Source organism: Somniosus microcephalus, chromosome 22, assembly GCF_052327205.1.
Source record: "Somniosus microcephalus isolate GS21.2 chromosome 22, FLI_Smic_1.0, whole genome shotgun sequence".
Taxonomy (NCBI): Eukaryota; Metazoa; Chordata; class Chondrichthyes; order Squaliformes; family Somniosidae; genus Somniosus; species Somniosus microcephalus.
The window spans coordinates 65,772,002-65,791,342 of NC_141008.1; the positions used below are offsets into that span (position 1 = coordinate 65,772,002).

Consider the following 19,341-nt stretch of genomic DNA (forward strand, 5'->3'; position numbering starts at 1 on the left):
TGGTACCCTGGTTGAGATCAACAAACTGTACCATTCTGAATTTTTTTTTTTCTTAAATTAGCCTCCCTGCTCTCTTGAAAGTTCTGACCAGTGCTGGGTATGGCTTCATGGGCATCAAGTGTCCTCCAGTGTCATGGACCAAATGGTCATTCTTCACACGCAAGCCTGTACAATGAATGCTGGCAAACTATTTCATTAGGTGGGCATCACAGATGAGCCCAGCCCTGTCCTTAACCAAAGTCCTCACACTTGCACTTTCCAGCAGACATCAGTGGATAAAGATGAAGAGTGCAACCTCCTAATGATTTCCCCCTCCCTAGCACAGGAGCATTAACAGCAATAATAGCTCCCCTACTGCTGTCTCAGCTGAGGTCAGCTAATTTGGTACTGGACGAGTGATCTTCAACACACACCACCTTCTTTTGAGCCGTCGTTTGCTATACTTTTCCACCAGGATCGACCCAAATGTAACAGAGTCACAATGCACAGGTTCTCATGGATCTCAACAGTGCCACTCACTGCAGGGGGGGGGGGGGGGGGGGGGGACAAATATTCCTCCCTCCTGTACTAAGAAGCACCTCTTATAAAGCTTACTGATTGCACAGAAACAATTCATGAAAAAAAGTACTTTCCCCAACTTTGAATTTATGCAATCTTTTCTTATTGAGCTGTGTCTAATTGATCATTTCACCATGTCTCCACTGAAGAAAAAAACATAAATATTAAACACAGCAGAATATTCCCCACTTACCAGAGTCTTATGAAGGAACCCAATTGAAGACCTTCACACAAACTCACAGACCCGCCATTTTGACGAACCTTTCTTGGCTCTGCCACAAACCCAAGGTGATGCAATTTGTCAAACTTGATCCACAAATCGGTGTCGCGCCAGCATCATGTCAGGCATGATGTCATCACAAAAGCTGGTCTGGTGCCTTGAATTGCTGCTATCAAAATGGAGGGCATGCATATTTGGTAAAAATATGACTGATGTTCTCATGTGCAAGCTCAGCATGCCTGTACCAAATCCCACCGGGTGTTATTTTAACACTCTCTTAAAATAACTTATTACATTTTAAACAAGCTAACACTGGCATTAAAATATCACAGAGCAAAATGTGGTACGAGTGCATTAAACATTCATGCAAGTACATCGCCAATTGTAATTTCTACTCGTTCGTTCCAAAAGTGGCAATTGCCACAATCAGAGCAACTATGTTGAAATCACAGATTTTTTTCCAAATTGTTGCCAATGGAATTTTAGTGTCAAGAAGTCCATTGATGAAGAAAAGCTCCTTCCAAATCTGTTTGAGTTTTATTGCAGTGATTGACTTATTGATGAACACTGTTCTTAAATCCCTGCAATTACATAAGACTATGATTCGACAGGTGCTCTTATGAACCTGATCTGAAATAGACACAATGATCATCGATAAAGGGGCACACAATTTGCAGCTACAGTCAAACAAAATTGCAGGTATGAATTATATTGCCCTTGGGTCCAGAGCATTTAACAGAAAAACACACACACACAAAAGCAGCAAGCTGCAAACGATAAACTTGAGTTGTTCAATTACCCATCTGAAATGTTAAACAATTGCCATTGCATGTTTTTTTTATATAGTTGATAAAATAACTGTCTGGATAAAATTCAAAAGCAGGCAAAGTATTACAAAATATTTACAGCATAGAAACAGGCCATTCGGCCCAACAGGTCTGTGCTAGTGTTTATGCTCCACAAGAGCCTCCTCCCGCCCCTCTTCATCTAACCCCATCAACATATCGGTTGTTCTGCCTCCCTCATGTGCTTATCTAGCTTCCCCTTGAGTGCATCCATGCTATTTGCCTCAACCACTCCCTGTGGTAGCGAGTTCCACATTCTAACCACTCTCTGGGTAAAGAAGTTTCTCCTGAACTCCCTATTGGATTTATTAGTGACTATCATATTTATGGCCCCTCATTCTGGTCTCGCCCACAAGTAGAAACATCTTCTGTGTGTCTATTCTATCAAACCCTTTCAGAATCTTGAAGACCTCCATCAGGTTACCCCTCAGTCTTCTCTTTTCTAGAGCCCTAGCCTGTTCAATCTTTATGATAAGTGTAACCTCTCAGGTTCTGGTATCATCCTAGAAAATCTTTTTTGTACCTTCTCCAGTGCCTCTATATCCTTTTTATAATATGGAGACCAGAACTGTTCGCAGTACTCCAAGTGTGGTCTGACCAAGGTTCTACACAAGTTTAACATAACTTCTCCGCTTTTCAATTCTATCCCTCTGGAAATGAACCTCAGTGCTTTGTTAGGGCCAGAATTTTCCTCTTTTTGCTAATATAGTAGATGAGCTAAAAATGGTGTAATATCAGTAGAAATTGTTAACAGACTACCCGAAGGATTCCAGCCTGTCTAAAAAGGGATTTATTAATACTAGCAAAAAGTAAGGAAAAACTAATTCATTTTGCTCTTTTAGATTCATTAATGATGAAACAACTGCACTGTCCAGTTAAAAAGTGAGTATTTTACTCCGACCAAACCTGGAGTCCGTGAGTTCAACAAAATACAAAGGATTTGAAGTAGTGAAAGAAAGAAATAGTACAAAGGAATCTTCTAGGATGAGCATAAAAAGAATAAGACTTGCAATTATATAGTGCCTTTCAAGACCACAGGATGTCCCAATTTGTGCACAGCAAGCTCCCACAAGCAGCAATGCGAGAATGACCAGACGATCTGTTTTAGTGGTGTTGGTTGAGGGATAAATATTGGCCAAGACACCGGGGCGAACTCCCCTGTTCTTCTTCAAAATAGTGCCATGGGATCTATTACATCCACCTAAGGGAGCAGACGGAGCCTCGGTTTAATAAATTTAATCCAAAAGACGGCACCTCCGACAGTGCAGCACTCCCTCAGTACTGCCCTGGAGTATCAGCCTGGATTTTTGTGCTCAAGTCTCTGGAGTGGGACTGTGAACCCACAACCTTCTGACTCAGAGGCAAGAGTGCTGCCCACTGAGCCACAGCTGACATAGCCTAGCACCTTTAGAGGGTATATTGCTGAGGAGCTGGAGGACAGGACAGCCTTGAAGGGAACAGGAAGTGCACAACTCACATCAAGTGCCTCAACAGATTGAGTTACCCGGGCACAGCAAATAAGTAACGCATAAGGAGGCTCAGGTGCACCAGAATGGATAGGCAGTCCCTTTGCAACAAAAGACCTGAAAAAGAGACAATCCATCATGTACTACAAGTGGCAGTGAAGGTCACTGCTGCCTTCAATGTTTATGCTGCAGGGACAACAGAGGAGTGCTCTATATATAATATATAGTGAGTTATTTCTGGCCATATGATCCAGTACCTGTTACATGCTGTGCCTTCCCGTTATGTACCAATTTTGCCTTTAAACATAAAAGGTAGTGGGGATTGAGATAGGATGATTTAGTGTATCCTTAAACACGTGATCTAAGGTGACACTTTAGTGCAGTTGTGAGGGCTTGCTGCGGTGTTGGAGGTGCCGTCTTTCGAAATGTGGTGTTAACTGAGGCCCCTCAGGTGGATGTGAAAGATCCCTTAGCACTATTTGAAGAGCAGGGACATTCTCCTGGGATACCAGCCAACATTTATCCTTCAACCAACGCAGATTATTTGGTCAGTGATCACACTGTGGGACCTTGCTGCATGCAATTTGGCTGCCATGTTTTCCTATATTACAACAACTGACTATATTTCAAAAGTAATTCATTGGTTGTGAAACACTTTGGGACGTCGTGAGTGGAGGGTGCTTTATAAATGCAAGTTCCTTCTTTCCTTCCTTAAGTACATTTACCGGGAATTTCCTTGGGGATGCTCCCAATCGACCACTGTAACTGGTGGATAGACACAGAATCTGGGTTTCCACCATTTTTTTGGTGAAGTTACAGCAGCCGATCAGGAGAATCCACAAGGAAATTCCCAATTATTTCTTCCCCTCCCCCTCCCCCTCCCATAATGGCATGTATAGGGTCATCCATGCCCGTTACCTCTAGACTTGATAATCCAATGCACTTCTGGTTGGCCTCCCACATTCTAGCCTACGTAAACTTGAGGTCATCCAAAACTCGGCTTCCCGGGTCCTAACTCGCACCAAGTCCCGTTCGCCCATCACCCCTTGTGCTCACTGACCTACATTGGCTCCTGGTTAAGCAGCACCTCGATTTCAAAATTCTCATCCTGGTTTTCAAATCCCTCCATGGCCTCGCCCCTCCCGGTCTCTGTAATCTCCTTCAGCCCCACAACCACCACCACCACCACCCAACCCAGAGATATCTGCATTCTTCTAATTCTGCCCTCTTGAGCATCCCTGATTATAATCGCTCAACCATTGGTGGCTGTGCCTTCTGTTGCCTAGGCCCTAAGCGCTGGAATTCCCTGCCTAAACCTCTCTGCCTCGCTACCTCTCTGTCCTCCTTAAACCCTACCTCGTTGACCAAGCTTTTGGTCACCTGCCCTAATTTCTCCTTATGTGGCTCAGTGTCAATTTTTTTGTCTTATAATACTCCTGTGCAGCGCCTTGGGATGTTTTACTATGTTAAAGGCGGTATATAAATACAAGTTGTTGTAATTGCCATAACCCGGCTATTTTTACTACCTTACTCGGCACATTGTTGCCAACACTGCATCAATATAACATCTTTTATATACTTCTTAAAAACAACTTTCCTCCATGCCCATATTTAGCCCATGTTGGTATTCGACAATAATATCAACCTTTCTTTAAATTGTGCAATTTCTTCGACCTCCCACCAGACGTTCAGCGCTGTGACAAGAGTTCACTCTCTCAGCGACAAACTGCTATGCTTGTCATATTTAGGCAAAGAATTAGGCTAAATACTAGGAAGTATTTCTTTTCACAGAGTCATCGCCTTACTGAAGCATGTGGCGAGTACGAATTCACTGCAGTCCCTCAAAAGGGAGCGGGGCAAGTTCCTGAGAGAAAAGGATATTTCCATTTATATAGAGGGCAAGTTGCGGGTTAGCTGGGGCTCCAAGGATTTGAGTTACCGCCACTTCCTGCAGCTTTGCTCGCTTTCCTTATGGAGTCGGAGAGGAATTTCCCAGAGTTTTTCCTAAATTGACCTCAGGTTTTTTTGGGGGGCATCTCCCAGGATCGGGAGGTGGGGAGGGAGGTCAATGGTGTACATGGCTGATGTGTCTGGATGGAGCAGGTTTGATGGATCAGATGGTCTTTTCCCCTCCTTTTCTTGTGCTTGATGGTATTAAGTCAAGTTTATCTCTGTTCTGTAATACTCTACTAAAATTGTGCATTCCACAGCTACGTTAATATCCTAACATTATACTTAATAAAGTGTTTCAGAAACATCAAAGGATCATTATTGCAAGTACGTCACGACTAGCTATTTTTTCATTACTGCCAATGTAATTTCATTCTCTGGAAGTGCATGTTTAGAATTTGTGCATTCCCACAATTCCATTTGCATGGTGTAAATTGGACTGGGAATGGGTATTCCTCCCATATTTTGGATCCCCATCGTCATGTCAGTGCCCCCTATTAAAATTTGGGGGCGGGGTTGACAGGGAACCGTGCAGCAAAAGTACAAACAGCAGGTGCACCAGCTGCCATTCATTCAGCACCTTCCCAACAAACGATTGGCTTTTTGATGCAGGTTGTTGCAGGAAGAGGGGGGACGGCATTAAACGACAGCACATAACGAGGCAGTTTTCTCACTTTGTTCTGCCGGCAGGGAGCCCTGGACATGGGCAGCAAATATCAGATATTCAGGTGCACGCCGCACCTGATTTTCCGACTGTTTAAAACTGCTGGTGGGAAAATTGTTGACTTTGCACCATCAGAGCAATGCTCTGTGCCCACGGCACACAGTCAGCAATTTACCAACGCTTACAACAGTGACTACACTTCAAAAGTGCTTAATTGGCTGTAAAGCGCTTTGGGACGTCCTGAGGTCGTGAAAGGTGCTATATAAATGCAAGTCTTTACCCTCCACAGATTCAGCTTGGCTCAGTTAGTAGCACTCTCACCCACGAGTCAGGCGGTGTTGGTTCTTGCTCTACTCCAGGTCCGGAGCGCAGTACCTAAGCTGCTACAGGTGGAATCTCTTGGGTGAAACAATGAAACCAAGGCCCCCTTCGGCCTGTTCTAGTGGTTCAAGCGGGTACCGAGGCTCCACTGCACTGTTCAAAGAACAGGGCGTTCCTCCCAATCACTACCAAAAATAAAGTAACCGGTCAGTCATCTCATTGCTGTGTGGCATCTTGCTGTGTGCAAAATGGATGCCCTCTCTGCTCACAGAACAGTCACTGCACTGCAAAGTCATTGACTGGGAGCAAAAGATGGATATATTTCTCAGGAGGTGCGTTATAAATGGGAGAGTCTCTGTCAGGATGTAATTATTCTAGGTCTGAAAAACAGAACAATCAACAAGCTTTAACTATTACAATTTTAGCACATGTATGCGATAATATTCAGCAAACCCTGATATTGCAAATTCCCTTCACCCAGTTACTCTTCCGGAAGTGTAACCTTGATTCTCCATTAAAAAGGTCAGTGTTAAGACCCTTAACCTTGGCGCCATTGATCAAAAAACTTTACTGGCTCCAAGTTAGCATCAGAGGATTATTCTGGTGGTGATACAGCAGGGCCAGTGAACAATGCATTACCGGCATTTCCCATTAAAGTCCGCTTCAAGTGACTGGCCGAGAATTAATACGGAGGCATATTTATGGAAAAAAAATGGGAATGGGAGGAGCTAAACTAAATATTGAGTGAATTCCATAAAACGTCGCACAGATCTAAACGCCACACCGATGACCACGACACAGAATGTGTGCTGGAGCTGGGAGGTGTGTCGCGTCTGTTTCCATTCAATCCGTCACTTTCCTGCCTTCAATCTTGCAACGAGATTTTTTTTTTTTAAGTACATTTCAGACAAGACAATCTGTACGAGTTGAGCTCGATATAATACAGCCAGTCACCTGCCCAGGTGGCGCTCCCATTCATGCTCACATTCAATGGATTTTTTTTTTTTGCACTTCCCAAAGAATAATAGGGTGTTTCAAGTCATTTTTGCGACATCAGAATGACCCGTCCACTTCCCCCCCACCCCCTGCTCAAAGCGACTGACAGCTGGGTTCAACTTACTCTGTTGCTAAAAACTGCGCACATCAGAGCACAACATGAAGCGGCTACGTGACAAACTCCAGGGGGATGCCTCCCCCTCCCGAAACATCAGGCGCCAGTTGATTTTTTTTGGGAGGAGGGGAAATCGATAAATTCATGAAACAACAACAACAATTTTAAACGAGTCTCCCTCCGCTGTCAGTGGAGGTGAAAGCGCCTCGTCCGCTCCGGTGTCGAGATGGCACCGGGGTCAGCATCCAAATATAGCAACAAAAATCAGGTCCTGCGATCAGGACAAAATCGCTCAATAAAAACACGCAAAAAATACACATTATGCGTCTGAGATTTTAAAATCAACAGAAATGCAAATGTTTGGATCTCTGCCTGAATACAATTCGCTGTGAGGTGGGATAGTGTGTGTGTGCTATTTGAGAAAGGTCACTGAATGAAGATCGCGAGAGAGAGAGAGAGAGAAAGGGGGATCTTAAAACAGAGAGGGGAGAGAAAGAAAGAGAGAGGGAGAGATTGCACTTACCAAAGTGAGAAGGAGAAGTAGCGATCTGTAGAAATGCAAGGAAGGGTTTGGTCCAGGAGCTGTACCCAGCCGCAAATAGAGAGAGAGAGAGAGAGAGAGCGAACGGAAAATGACGAGTGGGCTCGGCTCAAGTGTGTCGGAGAATAAAATATGCAGAGGGCGTGAGAGTGGTGTGTGTGACCAAACCTGACTCACAGGCAGAGCAGCTCATCCACCGAGCTACCGCAGGAGGTTAAAATCACTTCAATTAAAAAAAAAATCACCTCTTCCCCCAAACAAACTAAAAAAAAAAAAATTATTGGTTTAAAATAAAAGGAGTGAAAAATAGAAGGGACGGGACAGGTTGGTGGGCAAGTCAGCCGCCTCACAAAGACCGCAGCGATACTACGCAGCTTCTGATGTTCAATAAATATATTAAATCCGACGAAGGACATGAATCTACACCGACACGTCCCGTTCAATTGGGCTACAACACGTTTATAACGTGTCAGGGGCTTCTACTATCCCCCCAAGTGATCAGAGACCTCAATGTCCAGGGAGGGAGGCAGCTGTGAATTCTAATCAGCAATTTATAGCTTCCATCCGTTTGTCAAAAAACTAAAATTAAAGAAAGAATTCAAACGGTGCAATGTCATTGTATTGAGAGGTTTTATAGGTAGGTTCGTGTTCCTGGTCCAACAGCCGAGGTGTGAGGTCAAAGCTCTCCCAGCCCCAGTACCTGAAGCAATGCCATTTTTATGAAGTAGGATTTCAGTGTTTTGAGTTCATTTTGAATACGCAAGTGCCGAAAGGAGAGCCGGTGCAGCAGCGAGTCTGCACCACCAGTCACATCATTGTGTTTGTATATATTGTATAATAAACAACCCACTGTTACCCGCCCATTTACTTTAATGGGAGGAAATTCGCGGTGTTGCCACCGCATTGAAGGCATAATAAATAATGTGCAAATTTCACTTTTGCTTGATTTGTTCCAATTTCATAATTCATAAATAGTGACAATTCAAAACTCTTAACTATGACCCGTGAGCAAAATCTACCAATTAAAAAACCAAAATCATGTTTTTTCCCCCCAGAAATCCATCACCTGCCATTGTTCTTTTTCAAGCTCAAATATCCAATGCTCAAAATAAGGATTCCAACATAAAACATTATATATTTCACAACGCCATGATTAAAGTTACCTATAAAATTGACTTTTGTGGTTTTGCAGTACCTTTGTCAATATTCTTACTCTCTGAGGCCTCAGCCTCTCGCAGAGCTGGTATTTTGCCCAGATTCTACCCATTCTTTCCATTTACTGGGATTAACTGATTACACCTGTTCCTACAATTCCCAGGAAACAACAGTCTGAGGGGGTGCAGGGTGAAGAATTTCCCAGCGTGCATCAGTATGAAGCTCTCAGTACAATGGGAAGTCTGCCTTTCTGGAGATGGGCACCAATTCCGCACTAGAAAGAAAGACTTGCATTTATATAGCGCCTTTCACAACCACCGGATGTCCCAAAGTGCTTTAGAGCCAATTTTGAAGTGTAGTCCCTGTTGTAATGTAGGAAACACAGCAGCCAATTTGCACACAGCAAGCTCCCACAAACAGCAATGTGATAATGACCGGATAATCTGTTTTAGTGATGTTGATTGAGGGATAAATATTGGCCCCAGGACACCGGGGATAACTCCCCTGCTCTTCTTCGAAATAGTGCCGTGGGATCTTTTACATCCACCCGAGAGAGCAGACGGGGCCTTGGTTTAACATCTCATCCGAAAGATGGCACCTCCGACAGTGCAGCACTCCCTCAGCACTGCACTGGAGCGTCAGCCCAGATTTTTGTGCTCAAGTCCCTGGAGTGGGACTTGAACCCACAACTTACTGACTCAGAGGCGAGAGCCACTAGGGTTGTCTACTCTGGTTGGGTATTTTCCGGGTGGTTTCATCACATGACCTCTCACCTCAAACCACCCCACACACCCGCCATTGGTCCATCCTCCAGGCACACTGCCCACCCACGCCATTTTAGAAGGGAACAGACTGTTACCCAATTTGGTTAATCTTGACTGTCAGTGAAACATCCTTTTTTCCCCCATCGCCAATTGTTTTTATAACTAATAAATGAAAGCGGTGAAAGAAATTTTTTTAAAAACACAATTTTGTTTAATGCCCTTATAATTTTTCACCCGGGTTGCTCACCGAAGTGCCCTGGAGATTAAGCTTCAATTCCTGGAGACACCAGGACAATCCTGAAGGGTTGGCAACACCCCAGCAAACTGGTCTCTTTGTAAGCAGCGGGAGTCTGCTCCACAAGAGTACTAATTCTGCCCTATTCCCCGCTCACCTAACTCCTTCCTGGCATTGCCTGGCCTTGCCCACCTTGTACCATCACGGCCTGTTTCCTAGCTGCCCTTGCCCACCTCCAGCCCGGAGTTATGCCCATTCCCAGCCTGTGTGGCCTTTTGCTCCAACCTATTGCCAGTCAGTCAGGCTGTTTCCTGACTGGAATGTTGGTTTTTGGCATGACGCGCACACATTTGCCAAATGTATTCAAAACTCCGGTCAGCTGATTCCAAGACCACCTTCCCACTGCTGCCAGACTTTGGAACACTTTGGCACTCTTCCCCAGTGCTATTAGACCGTAGGACGCCAACTCACCGTGCTGACAGCCCCAAGCATCCACCCTAGTTCTGCAAGACCATTGGACCCCCCTACATAGTGCTGCAATACCCCAGGCCCAGCCCTTCCCCATATTGTAGACGACAGGCCCTCCACCCAGTACAGACAGACTCCAAAAGCCCCCACCACTTATGCTTCCATGCCCCAGCCCATCTCCAGATTTAGAAAGTGATGTATAGATTTTATATAAAACTAGATATATATATATATATGTCAATCATCCTTCACATTTCAAAGTGTTGCACTTTGTTACAGGGAGCACTTAAAGTAATGGCTTCAAAAGGACAAGCCAATCACCCAGAGGTCCATATCACCAGTTAAGCAGCACAACCAGACTCCAGGCCACACAGCAATGCACAGGGGATCTAGCTGCGTACAGCAAAGTGTTTTGTGGGCTTACCTAATTAGTCATAGAGTGAATGGTGTGGTACTGAACCATATAAGTCAGAAAGGTCCAGGCTTTGATCTGTCCAGAGTTAGCTGATTTCAATCAGAGTAACAGTGGGAATGCTACAGTTGGCCTCGGCACTCTGGAACTTGGGAAGGAAACATTAGCCAAAGAACTCCGCTGGAAAGTGTATGTTGTGTAAATGGCGGGGAAGCACGAGGTTGGGCTTTGCCGTCACGCCAAGCGCCCCTCCCACTGGTTGTCATTACCAAGCAGTGGTGTTTACTCTTTTTAGAGTATCCCTTAGGCTATGGGAGAGGAAGCAGGGAGGGAAGAAGGAGTTGCATTTGTACAGCACGTTTCATAATGTCAGGACATCCCAAAGCGCTTTACAGCCAATGAAGTACTTTTGAAGTGTAGTCACTGTTGTAATGTAGGAAGGACACTGGACTTGCACCCCGTCTCCCCAGGAAAAGTTCCTCGTGTCTAGATTTGCTCCTAACAACCAGCATGGAATTTCAGGGAGAGGTATGTCTTTATTACAGTTACCCCCAGCATTACATTGTCATTATTATCACTTAGTTTTTAATGAACTCAAAAGGTTTAGCATAATCTGTGGAAGAATGCAACTCTCGTCTCCTCAGCTGCCAAGTGACTGGCATCTCTTATGATGCAGATAATGTGGAAACAGATGTAAACTAGCTTGACTTCAGTGGGTTCTCACATAATTAATATAACTTGTAATCAATGCAGTAGAAGCTATATGTCTCTTTGCATACACAATGGACACCGTGGGATATGTAGGTTATTTCACTAGTAAATAAGATCATAATCCTTTCACTACTTTGTCACTGATGAGCTGTGTAGTGTAGAATCAGAGTAAATTGCTTGTTTCATTACCCTCCTACTGTGCATCCTCTAAATCTTATTTATTTTACATTTATGACAGAGCGGCTTCGTTCACTGGCACGTCCTCTCTATGTGAGTATTGTACTTCTGCAAAACAGTGTTCATTATTTTCCTTAATACCTTTTCTTATTGTTGGTGGATGTTGTTTGGGGATGGAAAATGCAAATCTGGAATATCACTTTAAATTAAATAGCAAATGTAGAACAAGAGGTCATTGATTCTAACTAGTAAAAGGCACGTTTAAGAATGTCAGGAAATTGTTCTTTACACCAACAGTGAGTAGTTAATGTGTGGAATGGACTTCCAGGAAGATTAGTAGAAAGTTGGAAAGGGGGGGGGGGGAGCGAATTTTAGGATCTTTCTGGGTGGATGAACTATCTTTAACTATCTTGTGATTAACCTGATCCAATGTCATAAAATCATAAACTGTCCCCCCCTCGCGACACACAGCAGCTCAGGAAAACTTGGCCATCCCATGCAAAAAATCATGCAAAAGTGTACAGGAAATTTCTGTTAAGGTGAACAATACTAAACTAGATATACATATAAAATGAAACTATATTGGAGAGTGTGTCTATAGCTGGAACTTAGGGGCTCAGGTGAATAATGATTACTGAGGACTTGTACAGATTTGGCAAATTGTGTTGGGATGCCAAGGGAAAAATACAGAGACTTCCCATGACTGTTTCAACCTTGTACAGAAAGTGATGGTTAACTCTAAATTTGAACTTCAGCCTTGCACTGCTGTTCCACTGTCCATTCCCTGTGATGGTACTTTTTTATGAACGGTCAGTTTCCCCATGTCCTTTTCTTTCTCGCAACTTTATTAATGCCATTAATTGCACTGTGCATATTATGCAACCTTAAAAACGCTAAAGTAATGGTGAGGGGCTGGCTCCAAGTAAGCCAGTCTATGCTGTGCTGAGCTGTAAACTACAAGCAGCGTTATCAATGTCACACATGCAGTACTTGCTATTCAAACAGGATGGATAAAATGGTAGAGAGAAGAAAGCAGCAAACATCAACTTCACAGTTATGAAAAAAGTGCTGAATGACCATAAGGAAATCTGTAAAGTGTACTGGCAATTGTCTAAATGTATGAGCTGTTGATATGTTGAAATTGAAGAGAGACGACTATCCTTGGCCAAATGGTCTGAACAAGTACATAGGATGCAAGACCTGCAGTGTGAACAAAATAGTAAAATATTTTACGGGCACATCAATAAAAAAAGGAAGGTTGGGATGGGAATAGGGCCATTAAGGGGTGGACAGGATAATACCACAGTAACAATAGAGAGATGGCAGAAATATTAAATAATTATTTTGCTTCAGTATTCACCAGGGAGATAGAACAAGTGGACATGACATTGGATGATGAGATTAGTAATGAGGTAAGTGCATTTAAAATAAAAAGAGGAGATATATTAAATAAACTAATCAAACTCAAAGAGGATAAAACCCCTGGTCCAGATGGATTGCATCCACGCATTTTAAAATAATCTAGGGAAGAGATAGCAGAGGCATTATGACACATATTTAATAACTCATTAGAAAAAGGTGTAGTGCCAGAGGACTGGCAGATAGTGAACGTAATACCTATATTTAAGAAGGGGGATAGAACATGTCCAGGGAATTATAAAGGAAAGCTTAACATCAGTGATAGGAAAAATAATGGAATCCCTACTAAAGGAGAAAATAGAAGAACATCTAGAAACCAAAAACATAGTAATGAATAGTTAGCATGGATTTCAAAAGGGAAGTCTTGCTTGACCAACCTCATTGAAATTTTTTGCAGAGGTAACAGAGAGAGTAGACAAGGGTAATGCAGTAGATGTAATTTATCTAGATTTTCAAAAGGCTTTCGATAGGTACCCCATAATAGACTGATGAACAAGGTCAGAGAATGCGGAGTCAGGGGACATGTAGCAGAATGGATTGTTAGCTGGCTGCAAGACAGAAAGCAGAGAGTGGGAGTAAAGAGTAGCTATTCACAGTGGCAGAAGATGAGTAGTGGTGTCCCACAAGGATCAATGCTGGGACCACTGTTGTTCAAAATTTATATTAACGATTTAGACTTTGGAATAATTTCTAAGTTTGCGGATGACACCAAATTGGGGGGGGATATTCAATACTGAGGAGGACGGCAACAAATTACAGGAGGATATCAATAAACTTGCAGAATGGGCATATAATTGGCAAATGAAGTTCAACACAGATAAATGTGAGGTATTACATTTTGGTAGGAAGAATAGGGAGGTCACTTATCACTTGGAGGGTGTGAGTCTAGGTGGGCTAGAGGAACAAAGGGAACTCAGAGTACAAATACACAAATCACTAAAAGTAGCGACACAGGTTAGCAAGGCCATAAAAAAAGCAAACCAAACACTAGGGGCTGGATTTTGTGAATGGAGACAAGTTGGAGTTGGGACTGCTGCTTGTCGTGTCCATGTCCCGCCTCCATCCTTGTCTGACCAACCAGAGGGATTTTCCCCTGATTGACCTTGTTAAGCCCGCCCTGCGGGCTCAGCAGGCCAATTAGGGAGGAAGTCACTGACAGAGCACGTCAACGTCAGATGTGCTATCTGTCAAGACTTCTCGAAAGAAGAAATGTCAGCGTTTGACGGCTCTGCGAAGCTGTCAAACACTGACATTCTCTGTAGATTGATGAGTCTTTGTGTTCAGGACACATCAAACCTTTCAACTTTGTAAATTTCACATGGCTGTTGGTTCGGAGGATCCAACAGCCAGTCTGTGAAATCGAAAAGGAGGATGTCGGCTCTCCCGATCCAGCGCAGCTGAAGGCTGTAGGAAGGAAACAAGGTAAGTGAACATTTTTAAAAACTTATCACTCACCTTACATACTTACCACTCCACACTTGCACCCATCACTCACCTCTACATCTTACTTCCAGGTTCCTCCGACCGCCACAGACTTCCTTCATGTCTCCTCCAACTCAACAGGCAGTTAAAATGATTAAATGCCTTTCCCGCCTCCAGGAGACGGGACCCGAAACTACACAACTTCCCGCCTCCTGGCAAAAGGGCACGGAGGCGGGATGGGGACGGGTTTGCCATCCGCCCCCACTTTCTGCTACTTTACCGGCAGTCCCGCCTCCATGCCCGCCTCCTCGGGGCTGAGAAAATCCAGCCAACGGGTTTATTTCTAGAGGGATAGAATTGAAAAGTAAGGAAGTTATGCTAAACCTTGGTTAGACCACACTTCGACTACTGAATACAGTTCTGGTCGCCATATTATAAAAAGGATATAGAGGCCCTGGAGAGGGTGCAGAGAAGATTTACAAGGATGATACCAGAGATGCGAGGGTATACAGATCAGGAAAGGATGAACAGGCTGGGTCTCTTTTCTCTTGAAAAAAGGCTGAGGGGTAACCTAATGGAGGTCTTTAAAATTATGAAAGGTTTTGATAAGAGTGGATACAGAGAGAATGTTTCCATCTGTGGGGAAGAGCATATCTAAAGGCCATCAATATAAGATCGTCACCAAGAAATCCAATAGGGAATTCAGAAGAAACTTCTTTACCCAAAGAGTGGTGAGAATGTGAAACTCGCTACCACAGGGAGTGGTTGAGGCGAATAGTATCGATGCATTTAAGGGGAGGCTAGACAAGCATATGCAGGAGAAGGGAATAGAGGGTTACGCTGATAGATTTAGATGAGGAAAGACGGGAGGAGGCTCGAGTGGAGCATAAACGCCGGCATGGACTGGTTGGGCCGAATGGCCTGTTTCTGTGCCGTATATCCGATGTAATCCTGTGTGTGCTATCAATTTATTCAAAAGTCTCAATGTCAAGCAAGTGGCAGCAATTTTGCATACTATACAACGGGAAAACCAGACCTGCTTAATTCTAATCTTTGTGAAAGAAGGTATTGGAAAATACACAAACTCATTGCCTACAACACAACAGTCAAGACTCTGGAGGAAAATAAAAAGAGGTTATGGAAAGAGTTTTGTATCTGAATTGGATTCCACCACAAAGGGTTTAACCTAAAAAAAGGTGGGTTGGGGGCGTGTGGGTAGTTAAAGTGTTAAGGCGTGACATCAATCCGCTGCCAGGAAGCGGGTCATCTATTTAAATATTATAATGAGGCTGGCAGCCTCTGCTTTAACCTCCATTGTGTATTTAACTTTAGCTGGTCGGTTCTGCATGCCTTGCAAAACCCGTCAGCTAAAGCAAGGCGAGGACTGCTGGATCCAGCTGGTAAGTGCCTTCAGAGTTACCTCCTGGATCTAGCAACCCTACCTAACCCACCCCCTACGATCGGAGACCCCCCCCACAAGGCCTCCAATTCCCCCCAGGCCACCAATCCCCAAGGCCTCCGATCCCCCGGGCCTCCGATCATAGAAACATAGGAGCAGGCCATTCGGCCCTTCGAGCCTGCTCCACCATTCAATATGATCATGGCTGATCCTCTATCTAAATACCATATTCCCGCTCTCTCCCCATACCCCTTGATGCCTTTTGTGTCTAGAAATCTATCTATCTCCTTCTTAAATATATTCAGTAACTTGGCCTCCACAACCTTCTGTGGTAGAGAATTCCACAGGTTCACCACCCTCTGAGTGAAGAAATTTCTCCTCATCTCAGTCCTAAATGTCCTACCCCGTATCCTGAGACTGTGACCCCTCGTTCTAGACCCCCCCCAGCCAGGGGAAACATCCTCCCTGCATCCAGTCTGTCTAGCCCTGTCAGAATTTTATACGTTTCAATGAGATTCCCTCTCATTCTTCTAAACTCTAGTGAATACAGGCCTAGTCGACCCAATCTCTCCTCATACGACAGTCCTGCCATCCCCGGAATCAGTCTGGTGAACCTTCGCTGCACTCCCTCTCTGGAAAGTATATCCTTTCTTAGGTAAGGAGACCAAAACTGCACATAATACTCCAGATGTGGTCTCACCAAGGTCCTGTATAACTGTAGTAAGACATCCTTGCTCCTGTACTCAAATCCTCTTGCAATGAAGTCCAACATACCATTTGCCTTCCTAACTGCTTGCTGCACCTGCATGTTTGCTTTCAGTGACTGGTGTACAAGGACACCCAGGTCCCTTTGTACATCAACATTTCCCAATCTATCACCATTTAAATAATACTCTGCCTTTCTATTTTTCCTACCGAAGTGGATAACGCATATGTGCAGAACAATTTACTTGCTTTTGGCAGTGATAGTGCTAGTGCAGTGCTAGACAGAAAAGCAGCATTTTGCCAATATCTTTCTGGTAAATATCCAGACGTCATTACATGCCATTGACGCATTCACAAGACTAAATTAGCAGTTGGAGATGCTATTGATGTGAATGGGTTCAATCATTTTCACACATTTACAGGTACATTTTTGCAATCTGTAAAGTCATTCAACTAAAATTGATTGCAAGAATGTGCTAAAGGTCTAGATTTACTGCTAAATAAAATTAAGACATATATTAAGAACTAGATGGGTTGCAAGCTCATGTATCACAGCGTAAGACAAAGGTCCTCTACCAACCTGCCCCTGCCACACAGTACTCCCCCCCGATTATCAAAATCCATGACAAGGCCTTGGACAACGTGGACCACTTTCCATACCTCGGGAGCCTACTGTCAACAAGGGCAGACGTCAATGACGAAGTCCAACACTGCCTTCAGTGTGCCAGTGCAGCCTTCGGTCACCTGAGGAAGAGAGTGTTTGAAGACCAGGACCTCAAACCCAGCACCAAGCTCATGGTCTACAGAGCAGTAGTGATACCCGCCCTCCTGTATGCTTCAGAGACATGGACCATGTACAGCAGGCACCTCAAAGCACTGGAGAGGTACCACCAACACTGCCTCCGCAAGATCCTGCCAATCCATTGGCAGGATAGGCGCACCAACGTGTGTTCTCGCTCAGGCCAACATTCCCAGCATCGAAGCTTTGACCACGCTCGATCAGCTCCGATGGACGGGCCACATCGTCTGCATGCCCGATACGAGACTCCCAAAACAAGCGCTCTATTTGGAGCTCTGACATGGCAAGAGAGCCCCAGGTGGGCAGAGGAAACGCTTCAGGGGCACCCTCAAAGCCTCCTTGAAAAAGTGCAACATCCCCACTGACACCTGGGAATCCCTGGCCCAAGACTGCACAAAGTGGAGGAGAAGCATCCGGGAAGGCGCCGACACCTCGAGTCTCTTCGCCGGGAACAAGCGGAAGCCAAGCGCAAACAGCGGAAGGAGCACACATCAGCCCAAGCACCCCACCCACCTGCCCCTTCAACCACCGTCTGCCCCACCTGTGACTCATCAGTCACCTGAGAACTCATTTTTAGTGTGGAAGCAAGTCATCCTCGGTTCTGAGGGACTGCCTAAGAGAGAGAGAGAGATCAGTGTGTGCTGTATGGAATAAATTTGAGGCACTCCATGCTCATTTCCTTACTGCTTCAGAAGAGAAGAGACAAAGTGAAGATAGAACTACATACAAAAGAACATTGACAAGACTGCAGTCTCCTAAATTCAATCACAGGATTTGGAAATTATGTGTGGTGCCCTTTATCAATTGTTTCTGCTTTCAAAGTTATTATAAAAGCAGGAAAGCACATTTATTTATGCCGAGCAGCTACTAAGATGTACAGTACAAAATGTAGAGACTATGAAGATGAACCCAGGCAAAAAGACACTGGAAGCAAAAAAACGTAGCTCTAAAAAGTCAACTGACAAGTGTCCCTTCAGTCTCTCATAGATAACATGCTGACTTCACCCAGCTTGATAAACTGCACAAGAGCTCGATTATTTGCTACTCTTGCAGTAAGGACACGGAAATAATGGAGACAGAGAACATCTTGTTGCGGAGATAATGAGATGCTGCATCTACATTACTGGCCACCAAATATGTCTATGGCTGTGCTGAGGAACAAGTAGAATCTTTGTGTAAAAGGTTTAAACTTGCTCTACAGATGATTTAATAAAAACACCTATTGTGACTTCAGAGAGATGCTGAAATTAATTGCCTCAAGAACTTCTGCCATTAATTAACTATGCAAAGGTGATATCTTCTTCTATGGCTGAGTGTGAGCGTGGCTTTAGCCACGTGAACTTAATGATCACAACATGCCCTATGCTGCTAGTCAGGTCTGTACCTTCCCTGATGTTTATCGAACTCCAGGGGTCTCCAATCCATACAGGGGATCCAGAGCCATGTGTGAAGGCTTGGCTTTGATCTCACAAGACTGCAGATGTCAGCAGAACTCAGAAGCTATATTCAGACTGGTTACACAGACCCTGTGGCGGTTTCTTTGAACAGTGGCTATGTGCCTTTTATAAATTTGTAATGGAATTTGTTATGTAGATAATGCTTTCTCATAATATCCTGCAGTGTCGTGTAATATCGATTGTACAGTTTATTTTGTAATGGGGTGTCGCAATATTGGCCCAGAAATTTGGGTCGGAGGCTTCCCGCGGGTGCAAGCCTCCGACCTGCACTTACCTAGCGCGCCGGCCGTTGTGCAGTGGGATTCCGATCCTGGGCCTCCTCCAACTGCCGGCGCGCAGTGCTTGCGTATCCCAGGGGCGCAGTTAGTTCGAAGCGTCCCCTGGGATCACGTGGGCCATGGAGAGCCAATGGTAGCAGGGAATGCTCCATTCATAAGTTTGACAGGAAGGGCTGTCAAAACTATAAATACTATAAGCCCCAAAACATCACTAAAACTTCAAATAAATAATTTTTTAAAAATCACATTTTTAAAATAACTATA

At 44.3% G+C, this 19,341-nt stretch overlaps 1 protein-coding gene across 5 annotated transcripts in view; it reads right to left on the reverse strand.

Moving 5' to 3' along the window:
- The window catches only part of LOC147102481 (coronin-6-like), a 318,649-nt gene that overhangs the window by 294,835 nt on the left and 4,473 nt on the right, over positions 1 to 19,341 (reverse strand). Inside the window, exon 1 of one of the 5 annotated variants that reach the window (XM_085964971.1) lies at positions 7,659 to 8,031. The exons of 1 other annotated variant lie outside the window; for it this stretch is intronic. The gene's annotated coding sequence lies outside the window, so the exon portion shown is untranslated. Of the gene's footprint in view, positions 1 to 751; positions 849 to 7,658; positions 8,032 to 19,341 lie in introns of those variants that run through there. 3 more of the 5 variants (XM_085964975.1, XM_085964974.1, XM_085964973.1) reach the window with 3 other exon arrangements.